Source organism: Ursus arctos, unplaced genomic scaffold (assembly GCF_023065955.2).
Source record: "Ursus arctos isolate Adak ecotype North America unplaced genomic scaffold, UrsArc2.0 scaffold_34, whole genome shotgun sequence".
Classification (NCBI taxonomy): domain Eukaryota; kingdom Metazoa; phylum Chordata; class Mammalia; order Carnivora; family Ursidae; genus Ursus; species Ursus arctos.
Window position 1 is genome coordinate 17,236,824 of NW_026623030.1, and position 20,546 is coordinate 17,257,369.

At 36.1% G+C, this 20,546-nt stretch overlaps 1 protein-coding gene across 4 annotated transcripts in view; it reads left to right on the forward strand.

Moving 5' to 3' along the window:
• The window catches only part of TAOK3 (TAO kinase 3), a 174,771-nt gene that overhangs the window by 52,422 nt on the left and 101,803 nt on the right, over positions 1 to 20,546 (forward strand). Inside the window, exon 2 of one of the 4 annotated variants that reach the window (XM_057306029.1) lies at positions 19,496 to 19,659. The exons of 2 other annotated variants lie outside the window; for them this stretch is intronic. The gene's annotated coding sequence lies outside the window, so the exon portion shown is untranslated. Of the gene's footprint in view, positions 1 to 19,015; positions 19,173 to 19,495; positions 19,660 to 20,546 lie in introns of those variants that run through there. One more of the 4 variants, XM_057306030.1, reaches the window with a different exon arrangement.

The following is a 20,546-nucleotide window of genomic DNA, read 5'->3' on the forward strand; positions in this document are numbered from 1 at the left end:
AATCTGATTCCAGAAGCCTCTTTTAGGCAGCTGTGGAGAACAAGTACCAACTTCTACCCTGTAGTGACAAACTCTTTTATACTATGACCAGTGAAGATGGTAACCAGTCTTAAAACTATTCACTGGAGCAGTATGCAGCCTAACATTTGTAGTGTTTGAGTAATAAGGTATCATTTCCTTGGATAGAGAGTTCAGCATTTTGGAAATCATTTAAGGCAAGAAGTCCCTGAACTTCATTAACAGTTTAGGGAGGAACCATTACCTCTAGCTAGTGTCGGGACTCTACTATTGAGCGCTTGGAAATTTGTCTAATGGGAAGAAGAAGGAAGGAGGAGCTATAGCTGCTCTCCTAGACCCTGTGAAAACACATATTCATACACACTCTCATCCTTCCCATTGCTACGCGATAACTCAACGCAACAGTTCCTGTTTCCTATTGTGGTTGTCTTTCACTCCTGTTTAAAACTAGACAGCTGGTCCGGGAGCTAACTAAATGTAAGCAGCCTGAGGAGAAGGTATTAGAAGAAGAGGTGGCATCAGTGGCAATACTTCCATCCTTCAGAGGTTAGGCCACCAAAAACAATTGAATTCCCATAGGAGCCTCCTTAGACTTAGACTTCTAGTTAGATTTTAGATCTTAGCTTTTTGTTCTACAGATGACTTCAAAGAGAGAGTGTGAGGCCACCAATGATGGCAGGAAGGGGGAGGGAGAGGCTGGTGGAAGGTTGATTCATAAAGTGGTAAAACAGTGCCGAAACCTCAATACTTCTTGCTCAATTAGTCAAGAGATGTGTCAGCAATTCCTGAGGCAATGATACAACTTTTATAATTTAGTTATAAGAATCATTATTATTCATTTTCATCATAATTACCAATGTTTTTTAAAACTATCTAGAACTGTGCTGTCCAGCATAGTAGTTGCTAGGCATGTAGCTGCTTAAAATTTAACAAAATTGGAAATTCAGTTCCTCAGTGACACTAGTCACATTTCAAGTGCTTAATAACCACATGTGGTTAGTGGCTACCCTATTGGACAATGCAAAGATACACTATTTCCATCATGATTAAACATTCTATTTGAAGCACTGATCTAGAACAAACTGAGAGCAAATGTATAATGTTAAGTGTATCTAGTTTACAATCAAATGACTGAAGTCCAAAGTACAGCATGTAAAAATGATTACCTTTTAGAGATGGAGCCAACCGTTGTGACTTGGTTATTCTAGGCATAAATAATAGTATTTCTAAAATGAATCATGGGGCGCCTGGGTGGCGCAGTCGTTAAGCGTCTGCCTTCGGCTCAGGGCGTGATCCTGGCGTTCTGGGATTGAGCCCCACATCAGGCTCCTCTGCTGGGAGCCTGCTTCTTCCTCTTCCACTCCCCCTGCTCTCTCACTGGTTGTCTCTCTCTGTCAAATAAATAAACAAAATCTTTAAAAAAAAATAAAATAAAATAAAATAAAATAAAATAAAATAAAATAAAATAAAATAAATGAATCATTAGTGTCCACTAAAAAAGGACAAATAGATGTTAATTTTAGACTCATGGACTTGAGAGAAACATGTATGGATAATGAAAAATGTCATTCCATTCACAATCCTTCAGGATAAATTAAGATGAAGAATTTAGAGAAAGTATTGATATAATTAAAGTTATTGGCAAAGAATAAAACATGAATCTAGTTCAAACAATGACACAGGATACTTAAAAAGTGTCCATTATTATTTTATGAAAATATGATGTCCTCTTGAATATATCTTAAAAGTGGTTCCTGTAATAAAACTTAAGCAGCAGTAAAGAAAGAAGGCTGATCTTATTCTTAGTTCTAATATAGTAATGAATGTTATTACTATATCCAGAGCAGTAGGAGGGAATAATCAAATGCCAGTCGAGCCCATTTTTTGGACATAAATAGAATAGTAAAAAATTAACAGGTAAGTACTTTGTAATTTATAGATATGCACTACACAGACTTCACATTTAAGTATTTCATTTATTAGTAGTAATAGATGAAGTTTATTGAGTGTGTGTTCTGTGCCATCCACCTTCTTTATCAGTTTACATGCACTATCTTATTAAATTCCTCCAGTAAACAGTTCTAGAAGTTGAATACATTGATTATGTTCGTTTTACAGATGAGGAAACTGAACCTTGGAGAGTTTTTATATTTGCCGGTGATCATATGGCTACTTAGGGACAGACTGGGGCTTGAATGTAGTCCTGCTTTAATCCAAACCCCATAATTTTAACTGTGGTTGCCTTTCCAAGTAGCAGGCTGAAGACTGTAGTAGTAAGCGGAAGAGTAGGATTAAATACATGCCTTTCTGATTCCAAGCGTGATGTTCTTTCTGGTTTGCCATATGCAACTTATTTCTCATATCAACTGAAAATAAGGAGGAAATGGCCATAATTTTATAATATATAGTGGAAATTCTTGAAGCCCCTATAAGAACAGTTTTCCTAAATTTATTACACATCAAGATTCACTACACAAATTGCTAAAAATGCCACAAATTAGAACAAACTGAAATACAGGTTGTACTTACGTGACTTAAAAATCAAAACCCTTAAAGCAACAGTGGTATTTATCACAACCTTATTTTAACATTGTCTTAATTTCAGATTATATTCATTTTTAGAGAACATTACAACCATGCAAACTCATTGAAGAATATTTAGGGAGTTTCTTACTTGTAAACATAAATGATAATTTTCTTAAGCTGGCTTATGAAGAAATAATCAACGGTCATACCAAGAAGTCTAGGAGGAGGCAATTAATAGTTCAAGACCAGGTAGTAAAGACCTCTTTTTTGCTTAGTATATTTTGTAGTCTAAACAGTCCATGTCCATTCCCTGAGAACTTTAAGGGTTCTAGTGTTCAGTATGAGAAATATCACGAAATGCGAAATTTCTGGAGAGTAAAAATAAGAAGTAAGTTCTCTTTAGTAGAATTTCCCTCAAAGTGAATGAAATGTAATTCAGTCCGTTGAATCACTGAACTATTTTATTGCATTGGAACTCATAAAAGAATTTCGTTTGAAAAACACTGCTTGCCATTTCAAGAACTTAAAACAGCAGTCTATTCAATCACCTCGTATCAAAGTAGTGTGGAGAATGACTTCACTGAAACAGGGCCAAACTCTCTTTAGCAAAGTGGAGTTGACATGAGGAGGCAGAAGGGAAGAGTGGGACCAGGAACATAAAGAAGAGTTAACCATACTTTTTTTTATTAGCTAGCATTTAAAATATGAAAGAAATAAAGAATTAATTAAGAAATAATATGTAGAGCATCTTCCAGAAAGTTAGTCTAATTGAGAGAAACCATTTCATATGAAATAATATGAGATCTATAAAGTAATATTAACAAAGGAAGGTGATACATAGAAGTCAGTGCAGAAAGAAAATTTTTACATCATTTTGTAATGGAATTGATTGATTCAGTCTTTCATCACCTATTTTTTGCAGAATTACTATCTGTCAAACATTGTTTCAGGCACTGGAAATGCAGTAGTGAACAAAGCAGGCTAAAAAACCTGCCCTTATAGAGGTTACATTCTAGAAGGGGAGATAGAAAATATACAAATTATGCATAGTACATAGTATTTTAGAAGGTAATAAATGCTATAGAATAACAAAGCAGAGAAGATGGACAGGGAAGGGGGGCGGGGGAGGTTGCCTTTTTAAGAAGGGTATTTAGGGGCTGTAATATATCTTTTATTAAACTTGTATTAGTCTGTAGAAGCTGAAGTTGAAACAGGGCCAAACTTCTCCCTAGTGAAGGAAGAAGTGAAAGGAATTCAGTGAAGGAAATGAGAATGGTGTCAGGTGCTTTGTTTATCCCTTTCCTTTTTTTTTTTAATAATAATTTTTTATTATGTTATGTTAGTCACCATACAGTATATCCTTAGTTTCTGATGTAGTGTTCCATGATTCATTATTTGTGTATAACACCCGGTACTCTATGCAATATGTGCCCTCCTTAATACCCATCATCGGCCTATCCCAATCCCCCACCCCCCTCCCCTCTGAAGCCCTCAGTTTTACTCTTTCCTGATACTGGAAAAATTGGGTGATGGCCTTAAAGATATTATCCTTGATAGTGGAACACAGTTCCACTCATCCTCCCCTGAGATCTCCGCACACACTGTATGCAGTTCTGAAGAATACTATTATGGAATGATATTTCTGATAATGGGATTTGCACTTGTAGAAAAAATTTTGCTCTGTCCTCTTAAAATCTTGAGAAGTAATCGTTGTTAAGAAAAATCTGTCTGCCTCTTGCCAAGTCTCTATAAAACAAAGTTGATCGAGGTATTGGCATTGAATTGTTGGCATTGTTCATTCATTGAGTGACTAGTGTGCAGAAGATGTTTTCTTTTCCAAGTGTATCTAAATATTTCTCACTTTGCCACAGTTTTAAAAAAATGACTAAGTATTAGCTGTCCGTGTCTCTTCCTCCCCAGTGACCCCTTCCCTCTTAGCTGTAGGCAAGCATAGATCTTTACTTATTTGTAAAAACCTGTTCCTGGCCTAGTCTCTATTTTGTTTTACTCTGCTGTGCTTATAAACTATTTTCCCCCTGCTTTCATTTCCTTCACTCCCTACCACTGTCTCAACCCAACCCCATTCCAGCCAACTGCAACAGTTTTCTCAAAGATCACCAGGAGGTCCATTTTGCCAACTTTAATCATCTTTTCTAAATCTTATTTAACTTTATTTAACACTTAATCCTTTCCGAGAATCTCCCACCTCTCATTATATCCCTTAAGTGAGATAAATGAAAGCATATCATAATGCCTGACACAAGAAAGTCCCCAACAAGTGTTGATGGCATCTGAACTGAACATGACTTTACACTATCTTGGTTCTATTCCAGCCGAACATTTTATGCATTGTAGATACTCAGTGTATTTTGAATTTGTTTTATGTATGAATGAATGCATAAACCTATCACTTCTCTGTCTCTTTGCATGGTTCTTCTTCCTCTTTCTGACCTCAAACATGTTTAAGAACTTGTATCTTAGTCATTGTGCTAAAGGCTTTATATTCGTTGTGTCACTTATCTCTCACACCCACTTAATATGGAAGTTATTTCTCCTTTATAGTTGAGGAAAATGAGACTTAGAACTCTTACATGACTTATCCACCTCACAAAATTAGCTAGTATGTGGTGAGGCCACTAAGTAAACTAATTTGAGATTGTTTTAGAGGACTTGAATATTAGCTCTCTGCCCTTTCTTTACATTCGGCTTTCCCTTAATAGAGTCTACCCATTCTCCCAATTTTAGTTAGCAGCTGTATGCTAGTGACATCAAAATGGATGCCTTTAAGAACTAATGTTCTATCCCATTTCTCCCCACTGCTTGCACTGGGCTGTCTTGCTATTATGTTGAACTCAAACTGTTTAAAACAGACCTCATCAGTGTGACCTCAGATGGTAGTCCCTTTTTAGTGATTTAGTCAGTGACATTCTCATCATCCTAATCACTCAGACTTAAGACCATCTTTAACTTCTCTTTTCCATTTCCTTATCCTAATCCACATCAGCTGACACCATGTTAATTCCCAAGGGATACACAAATACATGACTAATCCTTACACGTGTCTGCTACAGATAGCAAAGTCGATCTGAGAAGCGGCTTCATCACTTCCCTTTCGTTAATAACTTACTTATTGTTCTGTCATTTTAGAAACGTACCATGAAAAAAACTAAGAGCTGTTGGAAATTTTATATTTATTGGAAACTGTTTTTCCAGAATCTCACATAACTGGAAAAATGACGTAGGTTACTCTAGGTTCCTTCCTTAATCTGTACAGAAAGCCATGTTTTTCTTTCGTTTGCTTAGATATGATTGAATAGAGACAGTGACAAAAGACATCCTCTAGAAAAACATCAGAAAGCACACAAAAATTTTAAAAGAGGCATTTTGTCCATATGTTATGTAATTCTATGAAAGTTAAAGGAAATTAGATAGTCTGAGAAGAAATAAATATCGTCTCCAGACTTTCTTACTTTTGATGTACCCATTCTTGTCATGCTTTGAACTCTGACATATTCTGACCACAGCTTCAGGCTTTAATAACTGCAAATCGAAATGAAAAAGAAAGCATCTTCGCTGAATCATGAAGAATTTCATGAATGCTTCTTGCTTTGGGGAGGAGTCTAGTTACAAAGTAGAAGGTTAGGTGTGGTAAGAAAGGTCCTTAAAACTTCTACAGAACATTAAAGGAAATGTATTATTATTAAGTTCCTTCTATACCAGGCACTTTGCTAGGTGCTAGAATTTTGGTTTTTTCAGCTTCCATCAGCTATTTTGCTTTGATGTCTCCACCTCTTTGCCGCTTTAATCAAGCCTGCCTGATGATGACATTTGCTTCTACTTATGGCACTATATATCTAACATTCATCAAGTGCCAAGGAAACCCTGCCTGGTATTCATACTAGTGGAGAGGAAACAAAAATGTGAAACTGACTAAAACATCCATACTGGAAGGGGAACTGGATGTGGTCATTTCTGACTGTAGGAAGGAGGTGAAAAAGAGGAAGGGGGCGGTCCTTAAAAAGGAAAAAGATGAGCAGAGAATGAGGACACATATAATTGTTGAGGAACAGAAAGAATAGCAGAAATTTAGGAAGAAAAAAGCACTTGGCAAAATATCCTTCGGTATACTAAAGCTTTTTCAGTGCGTGTATATTTAATGTCGGGAGGTTATTTAGAAGACTGGCTCTGGGCTCATCTTTACTTAGAGTGAGTCTTAAGTTTGAGAGCTGGCTTCATTATGATTAATCCTCGCCTCTTTGGTACTCAGCCCCCACCCCGACACACAAACGCAGTCTCTGAGAATTATCTCCTTTATCACTTGAAATTCAGCTCACATTTACTTACTCAGACTTTTGGAAGTTACCACTCAGACAGATGCAAATTCAGTATTATGCCTGCCAAAATGCGCAGAAAAGAGACTTTCTTTTACACCTTCCATCTTTTGAGCTTTTGGTCCTGCTCTTTCAATCTTTGCTAAATAGTAAATGGGGAGATTGTTGTTCAGATGAACATGAGCGCATTTGCATTACTGAGCTTGCTGTTTCTAGTTCTAAAGAGATTCTTTACAATTTCCTTATCAGCAAAGGAATCGCCTTGATTTCCTTTGATGATGTTTCCCTGCTGATATTCTAGAACTAACTAGCACAGAACCAGTTCATACCCTCGTGAAATGGCTCTTGCCCAGCAATCCTGCTTGATTTGTACATACTAGGCTTTAATTACAGGGGTAAGAGGATGGATGGAGAAGAAAGCAAAAAATATCCACTGCCCCCAGTCGAGCTCTATCAAATCAGCTTGACTCCCTCAACAGAGACTTGCAGGAGGAATACATTTATATCATAACTGTTTTTAGCCCTAGCTGCCAGCCTTGAAGAATAAACACTAAAAAAAATAAAAAAAAAAACTTTAGTAATTTAAGCTGAACACAAAGAAAACTGTGTTAATAATAGTTCACAAAATTGTGAGAAACCCTAAATACCTTAGACCTATAAAAAGCACCTCAAAACACATTTTGTACCTTTTTTGATTTGCTATACAATAGAGCTATTATCTTTTTTTTTTAATGGGTACCATATTCTGATCTCAAGATAGCTGTGAAAGGCAAAAGGTCATATGAGTCTAAGTGTTTCTATTAAGTTGAGAGAAGTTTACCTATGTGAAGGAGAAAAACAATGCCGAAATAAATGAATATTCTTCAAAGGTTTTAGAAGATTTTAATGTTTTATGTATTTGAGGACTTCTATTTTTTTTGTTTAACTTTTTTAAGCACAATTATCCTTTCAATTTAATCTTATATTTTTAACTACTTGGTCTTTAAAAAAAAGCTAGGGCCAGTATAACTGATGTATTTAAAAGTTGTCATATGGACTAATGACCTACTGAGAGATGGCAAGGTTTTAAAAGAGAAAACCATTTTTGAATAGTAAAATCTTCCAAATTAAACTACCAAAATTAGTGCTCCCTTTCTAACTTTAACACTTCCATGTACACTGATTAAAATGAAATTTTTTGGAGCGTTGGAAGGTAGGAAAAAAATGGAGTTTTTAAATGTGTTTTTCCTTTATTATTTGATTAAGTTTAAATAGTTGATTAGTTGAATAGTTCTGATTAAAGGTGTTGCCTTGAAAAAAGATCTGGTTTTGTAAAAATGGGATTGAATTTGTGGGGGAAAGGGGTGGATGAAGAGAAATTAGTAGGAACAGCTTTATGAAAAGCTCACATCCCCTTTGCAGCTTTCACCTGCCTATCATGGTCTTTTCCTTCCCTGTGAAAATAAATATACATTGTTAAATCATAAAAATATAGTGATAGAAGAGCTTTGTTTTTACAACTTTATTTGGTGCCTTGCAATTCAAAGCATAGTCCATGGACCAGCCATAATGATGGCCTGGAAGCTTGTTAGAAATACAGATTCCCTGGCCTCAGTCCTACCGACACTCAGAATCTGCATTTTAACAAGATACCCAAGTGGTGAATGTCCATCAAAGTTTGACCTAGGACTTGCAATTTGGAGCTGAAAATCTCAAGAGTAGTAGCTAGATTTCCCTTTTATTTTTAGTGACCTCTGTGAGCGTGTAAAAGTAGCATTAATTGGGTCATTTCAGACTAATGTCTTTACCAATTAATAACTTACTGTTCAAAAGAAATTGTGAAAGTACTTTGGAATTTGAAAGGCTTTGTAAGGAAGGGTTAAAACATGGAGGAACTCCCGGTTTCTGAGAAATAGTTTGGGTTAAAATAAAAACCACCTTATATTTGGGCTTATATCCATTATCAAGCGTGTTATCCACATTCCCAAATATTATTACATTTTTGTTATACTTTAAACATGTGCTTTATCTGAATAGACACTAGTTCTTTTGGATTCTTAGTAGGATTTAGTAGATCACTTTCTACCATGTGATTGATTCTAGTACAAGAATATAATTTGAGGGGCGCCCAGGTGGCTCAGTTGGTTAAGTGAGTGACTCTTGATTTCGGTTCAGGTCATAATTTTGGAGTCATGAGATTGAGCTCCATATGGGGCTCTGCTCAGCATGGAGTCTGCTTGAGATTCTCTTCCTCTGTCCCTCCCTGCCTCCTAAATAAAAAAATGTTTAAAAAATATATATATAATATATTTATATATGTATATATAATATAAAATTAATATATAAAAATAAAATATAAAAAATAAAATATAAAAAATAAAAAAATATATATAATTTTTTTATTTATATATATATATATAAATAAAATTTGGGTATCTCCTTGTATTCTTCTAACAAATGTTTGTTGAGTGTCTGTTATGTATGAGAGAATATAGCAGTGAACAGAACAGGAAAGAAACGATAACAATGCACACAAATAATTTCAGATAAGTTGAAGTGCTATGATGTAGAGAGAATAGAATGATGATAGTCACTGAGAGAGAAAAAAAAGCACTTTAATAAGGATGCTTTGGGAGGGCCCTCTGAGGTGGTCACATCTGAGCAGAGATACCCCTGGCATTCCTGATTCCCATCCTGCTCTACTTTTGTCTTCTTCCAAAGCACTCATCGTTCTTTTAATGTAGTAACTTACTTTACTATGTTTATTGTTATTGTCCATTTCTCGCCACTAAAATTTAAGCTCCATAAGTTAGGGAGTTTTGTTTTGTTTCTCCAAATGCTTAGACTGGTACTTGTTCACGCACTAAATAAATACTATTTAGTGTGTTATGAATTAAATTGAAACCGTAGTTCAAGTCAGCCTGTCTAAATGCACATATTTAAAAATGACACTGCTGCTAAAGAGCAGAAGAAGAGAAGGCTCACTTCTGTATGGAGGAAAAGATGAAGGAACTTACTTTCCAGGTGAGGAAACAAGTATGCTCACAGTAAACCGTGAATTTAATATCCGCTGTAGATGACACATGTTACAGTAAGAGTACAAATAAAGTGCTATGGTAATTTTGAATTTTAACTGTCAGAGGTAAGGAAGAGAGGTGGAATTTAACTGGGTCTTAGAGAAGCGATAGGATTTTGACTTGTAAAGAAACAAGATATTCTACTGTAAGTAAAGGGTGCGAGCAGTGCTGAGACTGAAAGTATCTAGCACATTTAAGAAATGACTAGGTAGCTAGCAGACTTGCATTGGGACCATACCATAGCAACCTTGAGTATCTTTCTGTGGAGTTTGGATGTCTTCATCAAAGATATTTGAATAGCAGGGTGATAACTATTAGAGCTCTCTGTCTCAGGAAAATGACATTTCGGACTATGTATGAGAGAGGTTGGAAACAAGAAAATTTAGGAGACAATTGAATCTACTATAGGTGCCATCATTTGCTCATGTGACTCATCTCTCCTTCTACATCTAAAACAGCTAAAGGATAAAACTTTCCTGTGTATTGCTAACATTCTTCTGAATATTAAGTTCAGTTCCTGTTACACTTTCTCCACCCCTCAAAGTTAACTTAAGGACATGGAGATAACCCAAGTCAGTTGTTATAGGAATGTTTACTTTTAAAAAGAAGTTTAATATTGGATTTCAGTGTTTACTTGAATAGATAGAGATTCATACACTTTGAGGCAGTCCTATGGGAGAGAATTGTTGAAGCAGAATAAGGCAACTCTCAACAGGAGGAAACTGCTCTAACATGTATTCTGCCAACGTGTATGGGTGCTTGCCCTACCTGCCAGTGGCAAAGCAAAATTAAAAGTGACTAAGAGTGCTGAGTTACCCTTTCAACATTGGAAATTAGGCAAGAGTTTCAAGTTTTAAATGCTAACTTTCTGGGGTATAAATGCGTCTCTGAAAGTCCCAGGACAGAATTACCTCAGAAGATTTCAGATACTCAGGCTTCTCTTGCCTTTAAAAGGCACATTACTTTTTACTGAACAGAAATTTTCAGGTATGACATTGACTTTTTTTAAAGCACAAAGTGAAAAAGTTTTAGATGGGAGGGTCTTGATCTTCTGGCTTGGCCTTGGGTAAAACAAATCAAAATAATTAAGCAGTTAACATTCAGGAATATTGTAGGCTAGATGGAATCCTTTATGTTTATCAAGTCATTAATTTCTGAAATCTCTCATACAGTGATTTAACTGAAAACTGCTATAGTGGTTAAGAGAGTGGGCTTGAGGTTAGACAGTCTAGATTTGAATCCCAGCTCTACCATACAGTAGGTCTGTGAAGTTTGACCTCAGATTTTTATCTGTAAAATGAGATATATAATAGTAACTCTTTCTTAGTGTTGTGTTAAGGCTTAAATGAGGTAATGTACAGTGCCTGGCACATACTGAACATTGAATAAATGTTAGTTTGCTGATGGTGTTGTTGATTATATTAAACCAGGCCCTATTAACAAAGGTAACTCCTCTTTCTATCTTTAGTGCCCGTAGTAGTCTAAAATAAATGTTTGTTGATTTTCTCTATTATATTTGTTCTAAAATTAGTTCCCTCTTTATCAAAAGTGACAATGAATGAATATTCAAAAATCTTAATAAAAGACTGAATGATGTCCTGTCAACCAATATAAACGATATATTGGACTTGCTGACTGAAGGCAGGCCTAAGTAATGGATTCTAAACTACTTAATGGAAGGATATCATGTATTATGACTGTGCATGAGAAAAAACTATTGCATAGTAGGGTTAAGTTTTTGTTTAATGTTGTTTTCACTTTTGTAAAATGAATACATACGGACTTGGACTCTGAAGGATTTTCTAGTTGTTAAAATAGGATGATATCAACTGCCAGTTTTTTAAGATATCCATTAAAACAGCTCTCTGTTTTTGTTCTTGAACAAGTAAGTTGAGAGTACTGATAATTCTGAAATTATTAATAGTTGGGTACCATGTAGTTCAATAAAATACCAAATTTCAATACAATAAAATACAATAAAGATCAGGTTCATTCTAGGTAAAGCATCCAATAGAAATATTAATTTAAAAAACACAGTAAGGAGTGATGATTATTTGCTTAACAAAAATATTTGCTATAATATTCCTTTAAAAATGTTATAATACATTTGATATATGAATTAGTGTAATTCAGCAGCATATTTTGGCCGCATACAGTGGACCAGCCAGTATGTTAGACACTGGTCACTTAAATATGATCCCTGCCCTCTAGCAGTTTATAGTAACGTCTAGCAGACATTTACCTAAGATGATCTAAATCTTGTGTCTATACCAGGTATACAAGAAATGTTTACAGCATCCTTCTGTGGGGGGAAAAAAAACACCCCAGCTTAGGGGAGAATCAGGAAAGTTTCCCTGAAGTGCTACTATCTGAGCAGATTCTTGAATGAATTCTAGTTATCTAGGAAAAAGGAAAAGAAACAGAGTGCCAACAGGTACTTGACATCCCAAGGAAGTAGTTTGAAATAGCCAGGGCGTCCAGTGTGAAGCCCCGGAGTTACTAAGGACAAGGTTCACGAGCAGACAAGGGGCAGATCACAGAGGATTTCATTTGCCATCTATCTACAAGGAGCTTGGATTTTATATTCTGTACATGACGGGATTAAAAGGTTTTAAGCGGGAGAGTGGCATGGTCAGATTTTACTTTCAGGTTGATAATGCCTGGCAGTAGTGTAGGAGATGGATTCCATTCATCAACAGCTTTAGAGAGTTTTTTAAATCAGGTGGTATATAGAGAGCTCATAGAGTTCATTCACTTTCTAAATTTCAAGTAAATCACTCAATCATGAAGAAATTGCTTTAAATACCTGAACGAGAAAATACTTGTAATCACTTATAGCTTGTGGAACTTAACATTCAATGTTCATATTCAGAGGCAGTATTGTTGAAAGATCAAATAAATGTTAAGAGTCTTTGGAAGGAGATTTTAGGTCAAGATTTTAGACTTAATCAAGTATGTGTACTTAATTAGTGCATTTGTGTATGTTTTTACATTATTATTAAAATGAAATCTTTGTAAACTTTTTCTTCTAGTTCAAAGAATAGTATTTCTCCCCAGTTGTTTGATTATCAAGATGTATTTTTGAAAGGAAAAGGATTATCAAACAATCAGTTTCTCTAGCTACCAGGAAAAGAAAACATTTTCACTATTAATTTAGTTATCATTTAAATATTATCCAAATCTTAGTCCAGAAATTTCTTAAGGAGGCTCTCTGAGTCCCCTCCTGCCGCTGTAACAAAATACCACAGACTGAGTAGCTTAAACAACAGAAATTAATTTTCTCTCAGTTCTGGAGTCTGGGAAGTCTAAGATTAAGGTGCCAATAGATTCAGTTTCTGATGAAATCTCTCTTCCTGGCTTGCAGAATGGCCACTTTCTCGACTGTATTCAGATGGCCTTTCCTCTTTGCCAATATAAGAGAGGGAGGGAAGGAGGAGGAGAGAGAGAGAGAGAGAGAGAGAGGGAGATAGGGAGGGAGTGAGAGATGTGGGGGGAGAGAGGGAGAGAGTGAAAAGATTGAGATCTTTCTCTTTTCTTATAAAGCTACCAATCCCATTGAATTAGGGTCCCACCCTTATGACTTCATTTAACAATAGTTACCTCCCCAAAGCCCTATCTTCATATACAGTCATTTCAGAGGTTGGAATTTCAAAATACGAATTTGGGGGCAGGAGAAAGATACAATTCAGTTCATAGCAGAGGCCTTTCCCAAAGAAGTAAATAGAAGTATATACAATTTAATTTTGAGGTTTTAGGGTCCCTAAATCTGATTGTACTTAAGAAAAACTTTTATTTTCAGGGCAATGAAGTGGAGACAGGAGAGAAATAGTTCCAAACAAACACAAAAAGACTTGCTAATAGCTGTGACATTTTAGAAAAATTGTATGCCAGATAATCCTTCATTAGCTGTAAGAAGATTTATTTTCAAAGCTCTTATTTCTGCATGTTCTATTATCTTCAGTGTCTGGCATTGTAATCCTGTAGCAGGGAGTCAAAAGTTATAAATATAGGGCTCTCGCGGTGCCTTCATGTATTTGGTGATCAGTGGCAGGTAAAATTTGCAGAGACTAAAGGTGTTTACATCTTGGGTTTTTCTTTTGACTCGGGAACAATTAAAGTGAAGATTGCTGGGAATTTTAGTTATATTGAACTCAGGGCATTTGTGTGTGTGTGAATCTGTATATAAGATTTTAAATGGAGCAACTTGCCAAAATCATAGAATTTTAGGGTTGGAATAGAACTTAGAAATTGTCTTAACTAGCCCCAAGACCAGAAAACTGAGGCTTAGAGAAATTGAATAACTTGATCGAGGGCCACTGAGCCATTTAGGGACCAGTATGGGACTAGGATCTATGATTTCTGTCTTCCAGTTCAGAGCTCTTCCGCTGTACCATGATGCTGCTCCCCATCGTGATTGTCAAGTATTCTTTGATCAGGAATTCAATCTAGACTATAATGGCACGAGTACCAAGTCATTAATATTAAAATACTTAAAAGCGAGTTAACCTCCTTGAGCCCATATTAGATACATTCTAAATCTAAAATTCTGATTACAAAAAAATGTAAAAATATATTAAAATACATATATATTAACAATTAAAAGATCAGTTGGTTTACTTTATTGCTATACTGCACATATATTCTTTTTTAAAAATACAATTCCAAAGACAGGGGACTTCTTTTTTTTCATAATTGATGCGAAGCAAAAGCCAGTCATATAAGAAAATAAATTTTATTTCTGATAGTATTCTTTTGACTATTCATCTCAATTTGTACTTAGGGAAGTCATTTTAACCTTTTGATTGAATGGACTAAAGTAGAGAGAATGCCTAATTATAGAAATATAATGTTGACTTTAGCACTTAGCTAGCATTCACTAAGAATTCAACTTCAAAATATTTCCCCAGGATTTTATTCTCAGTCTTCTTTTTTCTCTCTATTCTTTACCTGAGTTACCATAGTTCCTCCTTGAGTTTCTTAATTACCTTATACAAATAATTCCAGCTCTGAATGTCTAGCTGTCATTTCTCCTGAGTTCCAACCTTCATTTCTTACTACTTGCTGTATATCTCTCCCTGGATGCCTATCTAGCACTTAAAAGTCAATTTGGCAAGAAAACACTCATCTTTCTACCATTGAACTTGTTCCTTCTACTAATTCCTTATATTTGTTCACAGAACAGTTATCTCCTCTGTCACTTGTTCTTAGGGCCTCAGAGCTTAACTTTGACTCCCATGTCTTTTCCAGGCTATTCAGCCAGTCAGTTTCTGACTCTAAGCAGTGTTATTCTTGCATCCAGAGTCATGGTATCTGCCTTTGGCTTTCAATTTTATTACCAACATTCTAGGTTAAGAGTATTATTCTTTCTACTTTGGTAGCCCCAACCTGACCTCCCTGATCTAGTCTCCTTCTATTCTAATTCAGTCTTTTGAAAATATTTTTTACTTACTTTTTTCATTACAAAGTGATATATGTTCAATGGAGAAAATAGAGAAAATACAGAAAGGTAAATAGAAAACAGAAAATGCTGGGGCACCTGGGTGACTCAGTCAGTTAAGCGGCTGCCTTCAGCTCAGGTCAGGATCCCAGAGTCCTGGGATCTAGTCCTGCATTGGGCTACTTGCTCAGTAGGGAGCCTGCTTCTCCCCTTCGCCCTGATTATGCTCTCTCTCTCATTATCTCTCTCTGTGTGTCAAACAAATAAAATCAAAAAAAGAAAGAAAGAAAGAAAGAAAGAAAGAAAGAAAGAAAGAAAGGAAGGAAGAAAACAGAAAATGCTTATATTCCCAATACCCAGAGATAAGCACTATTAACATTTTGGTCTATATTCTATCAGTTTTTTTCTATGATGTGTACATAATGTTTTTAAACAAAATCTTCCCAATTCAGCCTATATATTACTGCCAGACCACTAAAGTATTATTCTTGAAGCTTGAATCTAATTTAAAATGTTTTTTCATTTATAAAAAAAGGCATAAAATCCTTTGCATGATATTCAAGATCCTTGAAAATCTAGACCCAATAGACTCTTCCACCTTTGTTTCCAAAGGATTCTTGTCCCAAATCTGCAGAACTGAAGTTACTTGCCATTTCCTAAAATGCTGCAACCTCCCATCATATGCTCACAGCATTTCCTGAAAATTCTACCTGTTCTTTGCAGAGCAGTCCAAATGTCATCTCTTCCATGAACCCATCAATCACCAGCCCATCCCCATCCCCTGTTCCTTAAAGAATTGGAAGTTCTCTTTCCCTCGTTTGAACTTCCACATTACCTTCAACATTCACTGGTTCTAGATAATTAGTTTCTGCATTGCATATTTTTCAACACCTAGCATGATGTCTTAAGCATAATGGATATCTAATAAATGTTGAATAAATGAATGAATGGTTGAGCACTACTTCAGGGTCACTACACCTCTTACTAAACTCATGAGAATAAGATTTTATAGATACAGAAGAAGTTTAAACAGATAAAACTTAGGTTAGAAGAAATCGATTAAGGAGACAGAATTAGATCGTGGTATGCTACAAATACAAGTTTATCACTTAGCTTCTGAGTTGTGATGTGGTTTTGGATCATAAATGAGTGGATACAGTGTGAGTTGCCCATTGCTTGATTATCCTGTTTTGAATAGAAGAGGGACCATGTTACCCCTTCTGCTATGGATATGGAAGAAGTATAGGTAGATATTTCTTTCTCAGTTGCCTGGTGGCTGACATGTGGACATGTGACCTTGGTCAATCAGATGCTCCCACCCAGGACTGTGAATCTTGATAACTCAGGGCACAACAGAGACAGTTTGTGGCAGTTGTGAAGCGGTTAAGAGTCCAGTAGAGCAAAAGCAAGTGGCAGTGGCATCTCAGACATTTACTGTGGCACGATTTTGAATGTGCATTTGCCCTTTTAAGGGCCTGCCCATTTTCTGAGTTTTCTGGTTCATTCTGTGAGATACCCTACTCTGATGTGTGTTTTCCAAAACCACCGAACAATTAACTCAATTCTGACACTATCTATCTGGAGGTAGCTTCAGACCCCAAAGGTTAAGGGCTCAGTCCCACAAGGCTGCCTCCCATACCTCCCACTTAAGATGCCTGCTGCAAGTCCAAGTTGTTGCCTGTGCTTCTGACTGTGAGCTACATATTAGAGGTTCCCATAACCCCCTCCTCAGGTTCAGTTAATTTGTTAGAGTGGCTCACAGAGCTCACAGAAACATTTACTTGTTTCAAAGTTTATTGTAAAGAATATTATAAAGGATACAGATGAACAGCCAGATGAAGAGGTATATAGGGTGAGGTCTGGAAGGGTCCCCTGTGCAGGAACTTCTGTCCCTATGGAAATGGGGTATGCTGCTCTCCCAGATGTGGATGCGTTCACCAACCTGGAAGCTCTCCAGACTCCATCCTTTTGGGTTTTTATGGAGGCTTCGTTATATAAGCATGATTGATTAAATCATATGCCATTGATGATTGAATGCTTTATCTCTCCTCCCAGAGGTCAGGAGGTGTGGCTTAACATTCCCACCCTCTAATCAGGGTTGGTTTCCCTGACAACCAGCCCCCATGAATAGGGGCTTTCCAAAAGCCACCTCATTAACAGAAACTCAGGTATGGTTGAAAAGGACTTCTTAGGAATAACAAAAAACTCTACCTTTATTGTTCTTATCACTTGGGAAATTCTAAGGTTTTTAGGATTTCTATACCATATGAAAACCAAATATGTATTTCTTATTACAAATCACAATATAACACCTATAAACAAATGTCTGGCCTAAGTTAGCCAGGGTTGATTTCTATCATTTGCAACCAAAAACCTGATAACGGCTGTTACCTTTGGTACTTACAGTGGATCGTCATCGTACATGCATTTCAACTAACTCCCAAAACAAAAGACGAAATTCTATAGAAATCGGACTACTGATGCCAAAAGGTATAGGAGTGAGAGCTGTTTAATGAAACCACAGTAGGAAATGCCAAGTTATTCCCTACAACTTTTGAAATAACAGTGCATGCTATATGAATGTGATCAAGTAAGAACTACATTGACATCTGGCAAATCTTCCTGCGTCTACTACATGTTTGACATATGTTCTCTCATTTAATCTGCACAACATTCTATTAATTTCTATTAATAGAACTTATGGAAGCTTGATAGGAAACAGAATGGATTAAGCTCTGCAGACAGGCAGGAACTCTTTAGAATTCCTCAGCAATACCCATTTATACTGGTTATCTTGAAGAGAGAATGGATTGAATGCCCAAATTTCTGTACATCAAAGAATGTGTTAGAAAACACATTTGGTTTTTTGTTGTTTTTTGTTTTTTTTTTTACTAATCTCTATTTTAGTAATGTTGGCAACAAACCACACATGTATTAACAATATGAGACTTTGTCATCAGTCCCCAATAGATTGATATTTTATAATACATTAGTTATAGAAATCTCAAAATATTATTTATGTTCATTGCTCTTTGAAATTATTGTAGTTATTAGACTGCCTACTAGCTCTCATTACTAAATGAATTAATAAAGAAACATACATATTACTATATCACAAATTTTAAAAAATATTTTTATAACTTTATTTCAATATAACTGCTTTCCTTTGTAATTCCAAGTAGTTAATTTTTTTCATTTAAAACATTACCTGAGAAGGTGTCCATAGGCTTCACTACACTGCCAAAGAAGTCAATGTCACAGAAAAGGGTAAGAATTATTTTTATACTGAAACTAATATAGCACCTTGTATTAACTATACTGGAATTAAAATAAATTAAAAATCAAACATCTAGAAAAAATTTAAAAATTAAAAAAAATTTTAAGAATTATTTTTATAGATAGACTTTTCTTTTTCTCCTTTAGACTAGCTCAGTGGCTCCTACACTTAACTGTGCATGAAAATTGATTTAAAGGGTTTTACAAACAAAACCACGTACAGTTGACCCTTGAACAACATAGGTTTGAGCTGCATGGGTCCACTTATATGCAGATTTTTTTCAATAAATACAGCAGAGCATTATAAATGTATTTTCTTCTCATTATGAATTTCTTTTTTTTTTTTTATATTTTTATTTATTTATTCGACAGAGATAGAGACAGCCAGCCAGAGAGGGAACACAAGCAGGGGGAGTGGGAGAGGAAGAAGCAGGCTCCCAGCAGAGGAGCCTGACGTGGGGCTCGATCCCAGAACGCCAGGATCACGCCCTGATCCAAAGGCAGACGCTTAACTGCTGTGCCACCCAGGTGCCCCTCATTATGAATTTCTTAACATTTTTTCTTTAACTTACTTTATTGTGAGAATATAGTATATAGTATATATACATACAAAATAGACTGTTTTGTTATCAGTAAAGCTTCTACTCAACAGTAGGCTATTAGTAGTTAAGTTTTGGGGGAGTCAAAAGCTATACACAGATTTTTTTACTACACTGGGGGTCAGTGCCCCTGACTCCTGCGTTGTTCAGAGGTCAACTGTATACTGGATTTCCAAGGATAATTTGCACTATATGAAGTGCTTGGGTACGATATGACTTCAAAGCCTGCTTAAATCTTTTTTTTTTTTTAAGATCTTATTTATTTGTCAGAGAGAGAAAGCACAAATGGGAGAGTGGCAAGCAGAGGGAGAAGCAAACTCCCCGCTGGGCAAGGAGCCCGATGTGGAACTCAATCCCAGGACCCTGGGATCATGACCTGAGTCGAAGGCTGATGCTTAACCGACTGAGCCACCCAGGTGTGTCTAGTTTGGGATTTGTGTAGACACATCAGCACCATTTTTGTACTGGTCTTAACGTACGTTCAGTACCATTTTTTCCCCCAAATTGATGCATCGTTGATTTTAAGTTGCTAGCCTCATATCAGAGTATCAGAACAAAAATTTTCAGTGTTAAAGGAGAAGCTCCTTTGGATTTCATAAATTTCCCCAACTCTCAACCTAACCATATTTTTTTAATGGAGTGGGAAAATAATATCCATTAAGAAACAAAAATAATAGATATATTTACTTTTTAGCACACATAAAGGCTTTTTTAAGATTTCGTTTATTTTGAGAGAGAGAGTGCGTACACGAGTTGGCGGAGAGGGAGGGAGAGAGAATCTCAAGCAGACTCCACATTGAGCAAGGAGCCCAATGCGGGGCTGAATCTCACAACCCTGAAATCACGACCTGAGTGGAACTCAAGAACCGGGTGCTTAACTGCCTGAGCCACCCAGGTGCCCCACACATGAAGTCTTAAAGGGTGACTCGGTAGAGTCTTCTTCATAATATTTAACATCAGTTGACCCAGGAGTTGACTAAAAGTTACCATTGTTAGGGTAATCAATAAACCCCAGCCACTTTTGCATTATTTGCTGAGTAGAAATTAGATGGCTTTAAGGCCTCTTTCCAGTTCTCCAGTGCTATATGATCACAGTGGGCTACAGAGTGGCATAAAAAGCAACTAACATCTAGTATTATTTTCAAAATGAAAGTGCCATAAAAATGGTTTCTCACTTCAGAATAACAGGTAGTGGCAAACAGTAGCAGCAACTAACCAAAACAGTTTTCTGTTCTTTAAAAGCAATTCTCTTCAAGTCTCTATGGGAAGTTGTCTCATAGTAGGGAGAAAAACTGGACTAGTT